This window comes from Bison bison, unplaced genomic scaffold (assembly GCF_000754665.1).
Source record: "Bison bison bison isolate TAMUID 2011002044 unplaced genomic scaffold, Bison_UMD1.0 scf7180017864325, whole genome shotgun sequence".
NCBI lineage: Eukaryota > Metazoa > Chordata > Mammalia > Artiodactyla > Bovidae > Bison > Bison bison.
This window is the reverse complement of record NW_011494897.1, coordinates 8,321,296-8,330,445: the sequence shown is the minus strand read 5'-3', so window position 1 is coordinate 8,330,445 and position 9,150 is coordinate 8,321,296.

The window sequence follows — 9,150 nt, the reverse complement described above, 5'->3', positions numbered from 1 at the left end:
CCACTATGGAGAACAGTATGGAGTTACCTTAAAAAATTAGAAATAAATTTTTGGGGCCATAAACCATATGGCCCCAAAACCCCACTACTGCACATATAACCTAAGGAAACCATGACTGAAAAAGACGCATTTCAAAGACATTTGGAAAACTCAGTAGAGGCCACAGAACTGAAAAAGGTCAGTTTTCATGCCAACCCCAAAGAAAGGCAATGCCAAAAAATTTTCAGAGTACCAGATGTTCAAGCCGGATTTAGAAAAGAGTTAGGAATCAGAGATCAAATTGCTAACATACGTTGGATCATCAAAAAAGCAAGACAGTTCCAGAAAAACATCTATTTCTGCTTCATTCACTATGCTAAAGCTTTTAACTGTGTGGATCACTAACAATGGAGACTTCTTAAAGAGATGGGAATACCAAACCACCTTACCTGCCTCTTGAGAAAGATGTATGCAGGTCAAGAATCAACCGTTAGAACCAGACATGGAACATGAACTGATTCCAAACTGGGAAAGGAGTACTTCAAGACTGTATATTGTTACTCTGCTATTTAACTTATATACAGAGTACATCAAGTGAAATGCAGGGTTGGATAAAGCATAAGTTGGAATCAAGATTGCCGGGAGAAATATCAATAACCTCAGATTTGCAGATAACACAACCCTTATGGCAGAAAGTGAAGAGGAACTGAAGAGCCTCTTAATTAAGGTGAAAGAGGAGAATAAAAAGCTGAAATGAAGATCATGGCATCCAATCCTATCACTTCATGGCAAATAGATGGGGAAACAATGGAAACAGTGATGGGCTTTATTTTCTTGGGCTTCAAAATCACTGCTGAAGGTGACTGCAGCCATGAAATTTAAAACCCTTTCTCCTTGGAAGAAAAGCTATGACAAACCTACACAACATATTAAAAAACAGAAACATTACTTTAAAAAACAGAAACATTACTAGGTTCATCTAGTCCAAGCTATTGTTTTTCCAGCAGTCAAGGATGGATATGAGACTTAGACCATAAAGAAAGCTGAGTGCTGAAGAATTGTTGCTTTTGAAATTGTTGTGGTGTGGAGAAAACTTTTGAGAGTCAAGTCTGAACATCAAATCAGTCAGTCCTAAAGAAATCAGTCCTGAATATTTAGTGGAAGGAATGATCCTGAAGCTGATGCTCCAACAGTTTGGCCACCTGATGCAGAGAACTGACTTATTGAAAAAGACCCTAGGAAAAGACCCTAGGAGAGATTGAAGGCAGGAGGCGAACAGGATGACAGAGGATGAGATGTTTGGATGGCATTATCAACTTGATAGACATCAAGGCCTGGGAGTTGATGATGGACAGGGAAGCCTGGCATGCTGCAGTTCATCGGGTCACAAAGAGTCAGACCTGACTGAGCCACTGAACTGATCTGAACTGAACTGAACCTCAACGATCATTGCAGCACTATTTATAGCAACTAGAATATAGAAAGGCTTCCCTGGTGGCTCAGACAGTAAGGAATCTGCCTGCAATGCAGGAGACCCAGATTTGATCCCTGGGTCAGACAGATCCCTGGAGAAGGAGATGACAACACACTTCAGTATTCTTGCCTGAAAAATTCAAAGCAACCTAGATGTCCATTGACAGTTGAATGGAAAAAGAAGATGTGGTACATATACACAATGGAATATTACTCAGTTATAAAAAGGAAAGCATTAGGCTCAGTTCTAATAAGGTGAATGACATTTGTTGTACAGTTGCTCAGTCATGTCCAACTCTATCCGACCACATGGATGTTGCCAGGCTTCACAGTCCTTCACCATCTCCTGGAGCTCAAACTCATGTCCATTGAATCAATGATTTCATCTACCACCTTGTTCCCTGTCATCGTGTTTTCCTCCCGCCTTCACATTTTCCAGCATCAGGACATTTTCAAATGAGTCAGCTCTTCACATCAGGTGGCCAAAGTATTAGAGTTTCAGCCTCAGCATCAGTCCTCCCAATAAATATTTAGGACTGATTTATTTTAGAATTGACTGGTTTGATCTCCTTGCAATCCAAGAGACTCTCAAGGGTCTTCTCCAACACCACAGTTCAAAATCATCAGTGCTCCAGTGCTCAGCTTTCTTTATACTCCAGCTCTCACATCCATACATGACTACTGGAAAACACATAGCCTTGACTAGATGGACCTTTGTTGGCAAAGTTATGTCTATGTTTTGGTCTTAACTTTTCTTCGAAAGAGTAAGCGTCTTAATTTCATGGCTGCAGTCACAATTTGCAGTGATTTTGGAGCCCAAGAAAGCAAAGTTTGTCACTGATTCCATTGTTTCCCCATCTGTTTACCATGAAGTTATGGGACTGATGCCATGATCTTAGTTTTTTGAATGTTGAGTTTTAAACCAGCATGGTTATTAAAGCAGAAGTAGATTTTTTTTCCCCTGCAATTCTCTTGCTTTTTCTATGATCCAATGGATTTTTGCAATTTGATCTCTGTTTCCTCTGCCTTTTATAAATCCAGGTTGAACATCTGAAGTTCTCATTTCACGTACTGTTGAAGTCAAGCTTGGAGAATTGTGAGCATTACTTTGTTAGGGTTTAATATGAGTGCCATTGTGCAGCAGCTTGAACATTCTTTGGCATTGCCTTTTCTGGGATTGGAATGAAAACTGACCTTTTCCAGTCCTGTGGTGACTGATGAGTTTTCCAAATTTGCTGGAATATTGAGTGTAGCACTTTAGCTGCATCATGGTTTAGGATCTGAAATACTTCAGCTGGAATTCCATCACCTCCACTAGCTTTGTTTGTAGTGTTGCTTACTAAAGCTCACTTGACTTCGAACTCCAGGGTGTCTCTCTCTAGATTAGTGATTACACCATCATGGTTATCTGGGTCATGAAGATCTTTTTTTATATAGTTCTTCTGTGTATTCTTGCCATCTCTTGTTAATATCTTCAGCTTCTGTTAGGTCTGTAACATTTCTGTCCTTTATTGTGCTCATCTTTGCATGAAGTGTGCCCTTGATGTGTCTAATTTTCTTGAAGAGATCTCTAGTCTTTCTCATTCTATTACTTCCTCTATTTCCTGGCATTGATCACTTACAAAGGTCTTTTATCTCTCTTTGCTATTCTTTGGAATTCTGCATTCAGATGGGTATATCTCTTTCTCCTTTGCCTTTTGCTTCTCTTCTTTTCATAGCTATTTGTAAGGCCTCCTCAGACAACCATTTTGCCTTTTTGCATTTCTTTTTCTTGTAGATCATTTTGATCACTGTCTCTTGTACAATATAATGAACTTCCATCCATACTTCTTCAGACATTTGGTCTATCAGATCTAATCCCTTGAATCTATTTGTCATTTTCACTGTATAATCATAAGGGATTTGATTTATGTCATACCTGAATAATCTAGTGGTTTTCCCTACTTTCTTCAATTTAAGTCTGAATTTTGCAATAAGAAGTTTATTATATGAGCTACAGTCAGCTCCCAGTCTTGTTTTTGTTGACTCTTTAGAGCTTCTCCGTCTTTGGCTACAAAGTATATACCAGCATGATTTTGGTATTGACCATTGGTAATGTCCATGTGTTGAGTTGTCTGCTGTGTTGTTGGAAGAGTGTGTTTGCTATGACCAATGCGTTCTCTTGGCAAAACTCTGTTAACCTTTGCCCTGCTTCTTTTTGTACTCCAAGGCCATGCTTGCCTGTTACTCCAGGTGTCTCTTAACTTCCTACTTTTGCATTCGAGTCCTCTGTGATTAGAAAGGACGTCTTTTTTTTGGTGTTAGTTCTAGAAGGTCTTGTAGGTCTTCAGAGAACCTTTCATCTTCAGCTTCTTTGGCATAAATGATTGTGACATAGACTTAGATTACTGTGATACTGAATGGTTTGCCTTGAAACAAAATGGAGATCATTCTGTCATTTTTAAGGTTGCACCCAAGTAATGCATTTCACTCTTTTGTTGACTTTGAGGATTACTCCATTTCTTCAAAGATGGTCTTGCCCACAGTTGTGGATTTTATTGTCATCTGAACTAAATTCACCCATTACTGTCCATTTTACTTCACAGATTCCTAAAATGATGTTCACTCTTGTCATCTCTTGTTTGATCACTTCCAATTTACCTTGATTCATAAACCTAACATTCCAGATTCCTATGCAATATTGTTCTTTACAGCATCCCACTTGACTTTCACCACCAGACACATCCACAACTGGGTGGTGTTTCCACTGTAACTCAGGCCCTTCATTCCTTCTGGAGCTATTTCTCTGTTCTGCTCCAATAATATTTTGCCACCTACTGACCAGGGAGTTCATCTTTCAGTGTCATATGCTTTTGCCTTTTCATACTATTCATGGTGTTCTCAAGGCAGGAATACTGAAGTGGTTTGCCATTTCCTTCTCTAGTGGACCATGTTTTGTCAGAACTGTCAACCATGACCTGTCCATCTTGGGTGGCTCTATGTGGCATGGCTTATTGTTTCATATAGTTTGACAAGGCTGTGAATCATGTGATCAGTTTTGGTTTTCTGTAATTGTGGTTTACATTCTCTCTGCCCTCTGATAGATGAGGATAAGAGCCTTGTGGAAACTTTCTGATGGGAGGGTCTGTGTGTAGGGTGACCTGGGTTTTACTCTGGTGGGCAGGGCCCTGATCAGTACAGTTCAGTTTAGTTCAGTCGCTCAGTCGTGTCCGATTCTTTGCGACCCCATGAATTGCAGAATGCCAGGCCTCCCGTCCATCACCAACTCCCAGAGTTCACCCAAACTCATGTCCATTGAGTCAGTGATGCCATCCAACCATCTCATCCTCTGTCATTCCCTTCTGCCTCCAATCCTTCCCAGCATCTGAGTCTTTTCCAATGAGAAAACTGTTCGCATGAGGTGGCCAAAGTACTGGAGTTTCAGCTTTAGCATCATTCCTTCCAAAGAACACCCAGGACTGATCTTTAGAATGGACTGGTTGGATCTCCTTGCAGTCCAAGGGACTCTCAAGAGTCTTCTCCAACACCACAGTTCAAAAGCATCAATTCTTCAGTGCTCAGCTTTCTTGACAGTCCAACTCTCACATCTATACATGACCACTGGAAAAACCATAGCCTTGACTAGACGGACCTTTGTTGGCAAAGTAATGTCTCTGCTTTTGAATATGCTATCTAGGTTGGTCATAACTTTCCTTCCAAGGAGTAAGCATCTTTTCATTTCATGGCTAAAATTACCATCTGCAGTGATTTTGGAGCCCCCCAAAATAAAGTCTGACACTGTTTCCACTGTTTCCCCATCTAGTTGCCATGAAGTGATGGGACCAGATGCCATGATCTTCGTTTTCTGAATGTTGAGCTTTAAGCCAACTTTTCACTCTCCTCTTTCACTTTCATCAAGAGGCTTTTTAGTTCCTCTTCACTTTCTGCCATACTGGTGGTGCCATCTGCATATCTGAGGTTATTGATATTTCTCCCCACAATCTTGATTCCAGCCCAGCGTTTCTCATGATGTACTCTGCATATAAGTTACATAAGCAGCGTGACAGTATACAGCCTTGACGTACTCCTTTTCCTATTTGGAACCAGTCTGTTGTTCCATGTCCAGTTCTAACTGTTGCTTCCTGACCTGCATATAGGTTTCTCAAGAGGCAGGTCAGGTGGCCTGGTATTCCCATCTCTTTGAGAATTTTCCACAGTTTATTGTGATCCACACAGTCAAGGCCCTGCTCAGTAAATATTTAATCTGATTTTATGCTGATGGTTGGGGCTTTGTTCCCTCCCTGTAGTTTGGCATGAAGCCAAACTATGGTAGTGAAATGCTGGTAATGGTGACTTCCTTTAAAAGGACTTATGCCAGCATGTTGTGCCTTCCTGAACTGTTGTATTCAGTGACCCTGACCCTGAGGCATGCCACTGTCGACCCATACCTCTGTGGAGACTCCTGGACACTGTTCAACAGAATGAAGTAAGTCAGAAAGAGAAAAACAAATATTGTGTGTTGACGCACATATATGGAACCTAGGGACTTCCTTAGTGGCTCAGACAGTAAAGAGTCTGCCTGCAGTGCAGGAGACCCAGGTTTGATCCTTGGGTCAGGAAGATCCCCTGAAGAAAGGAATGGCAATCAACTCTAGTATTCTTGCCTGAAGAATTCCATGGGCAGAGGAATCTTGCCAGGTACAATCCATGTGGTCGCAAAGAGTCAGACATGACTGACTGAGAGACACACACATGCACACACACATACACACACACACACACACACATACAAACAGAATCTAGAAAAATGATACTGATGAACCTATCTGCAAAGCAATACTCAAGACACAGGAATATGGGCCAGACTTGTGGACACAATAGGGGGATGAGAGAGTGGGACAAATTGAGAGAATAACCCTGAGACATATGTATTTTCATATACAAAATAGATTGCCAGTGAAATTCTGTATGATTCAGGCTGCTCCAATCTGGTCTTTGTGACAATCTAGAGGGATGGGAAGAGATAGAAGGTGGGTGGGAAGCTCAAGAGGGAGAGGACATATATTTACCTATGGTTGATTCATGTTGATGTATGGTGGAAACCAACACAATTTTGTAAAACAATTATCCTCTAGTTAAAAATAAATAAATTTAAACAAAGAAGATTAATGAATCACTTGTCTTGAAAAAGCAGAGATTCCTAGAGTGAAGGCAAAAATTTCAAAAGAACTGCTTAAATTTATCACGATATTGCAATGAGTATCAGTTTTTCAGGTTCAATAATGCAAACCTAGGTTACTAACTTCAGCCAGTGGTCAGATGGCATAGATGAAAAAAAAGTGTAGAAAGTAAAAATTAGTTGTGGGGCTAGAATGTATTTTACATGTGTATTATAGGTGTTTTCTGGCCTCCCACCACTGGGAGGTAGGCTCTATGAAGATTGTGGTTTATTTTTTATTGTTATATTCTCATGAGTTAACTGATTACTTTTCACTAAGAAAATTATCTTCATGCAGAGAACTTATGAATATAAATTGCAAATGTTTAATAAAAAATTCATAAAGAAAATCAATTGATATAATACATTTAAGGGTCTTTCTGACAAAGGCAAAATAATACTTAATCAGTTTTCTTTGCCTTACCAGGTACTGCAATTTGACCCTGCCACAAACTTTATTTCATATTAGGATATTTTGCTTTTAGCAAAAGTTTTTATATAATTGATTGATCTTTTTAAATTGCAAAAAAGCATCCAGGAAGAAAAGTTTATTTAACATTTATAGATAATACCTCCTAGGGTAATGTTAGCTAACCTCTCATGGAAAAATGTCAAGACAAGAAAACACATTTTAATTCAAGTAATATAATACCTTGAATATATATTTAATGATGCCACTATTTTTTTAATTATGGAGAGTAGTTTTGTGATTTGATGACCACAAGAATTCAAGTGAAGCAAACAAAATGTAGAAGGTTTGATTACAAAAGTTGTAATATATTTCATAGTCAGGGCTTGCAAGAATTTTAGTTATGTTTTTATTTTCTCCAAAAACTGACATATTGTGGAGACTATACTGATGTTGACAGACCAAGGTTATAAATATATTTATGGGAAGAATTGTTGCTTTAACTAAACAAGCTATTGCACCAGGAACAGCCCTTGGGCATTGATATTCAACTTCTGCCACATTTCCAAGGACAGGCTACCCTGATACTGCCTGTCAGTGAAAAGTAGGTAGTGTTGAACATTGGCAAACCCCAGTATAACCTTTGCAGAGACCTTGCATGGAAAAATTTCTTCTGGGATTAGTAAGAATTTGCTGTAATTTTCAGTAGCATGTTTCTTTCCTATTTTAATTTTTCCAAACTCTGGGTATTTGACAGTGCTTTTAAAACCATGATGTGTTTATTTAAAAATGGATTGATATTTAAAAATTTTTAAAGTATACAATGTGATATCTAGAGCTTTAGGTAAATAATTATTGGCTCTAGACTTTGCTTCACTTACGTTTTTCACACTTTATTTTGTTTGTATTAATGATTGAATTTAATTAAAAACATTATATATGACCTATATTTAATACACCTACTCTTTCTCATTTCCTTTTCTTTCATATGGCAGGGATTACTTATGACTGTAAGAAAAATGTATTACAGACTTTTCAAATATCTATTAACTAGTAGCCATAGTTATTTTTGTAAATGTTCTTAAGAAGGAACTCATAAATATGTTTTAGAAAAGATTGTCATAGTTGGAAAAACATGAATATTCTGAATTTTTAGCCACAGATCACTATGTAAATGGTTGTGTGGCAGGGGCAAAAGGTATCACCCAAGAGAATTTTCTGCATTGAACCTGTGCCAATTTTGAAGCAACACTTAGGACTTGGCTATACCATCCACATTTTTAGAAATCAAATTGTATTGCATGTAGTGTATCAGATTGCATGAGAAGACAAGAAGGAAGCTTTGAAAAATAGTATTTGGTTAGGCTTCTTGAAAATGCTTTTTCATGTTACTTATTTCCTTCAGATTATTTATTTCATAACGGTCATCTCATCTATCCATTGTATTGGAATAACTTCATATATTTTCCAATGCAATTCTGTTGTTACATTAGGCATATTTTTATAATTTTATAATATCAAAATTGAGAGTGCAGATCAGCAATTTTCCTCTTTTGAATGTACATTAAAATTTGTCTGTGAGTCATCTTTGCATACATGTAATCCAGTTCATCAAGTTGTATAACAATTGAGCTAGAATAAAAATTACATTGGTATTTACATGTTAAATCCTAGACTTGCCCAGATCTCCATGACCTCATTTTCCTTTCGTTGAGTTCAGTTCAGTCCCTCAGTCGTGTCCAACACTTTGAGACCCCATGAATCGCAGCATGCCAGCCCTCCCTGTCCATCACCAACTCCCGGAGTTCACTCAGACTCACGTCCATCGAGACAGTGATGCCATTAAGCCATCTCATCCTCTGTCGTCCCCTTCTTCTCCTGCCGCCAATCCCTCCCAGTATCAGAGTTTTTTCCCAATGAGTCAACTCTTCGCATGAGGTGGACAAAGTGCTGGAGTTTCAGCTTTAGCATCATTCCTTCCTAAGAAAACCCAGGGCTGATCTTCAGACTGGACTGATTGGATCTCCTTGCAGTCCAAGGGACTCTCAAGGATCTTCTCCAACACCACAGTTCAAAAGCATCAATTCTTTGG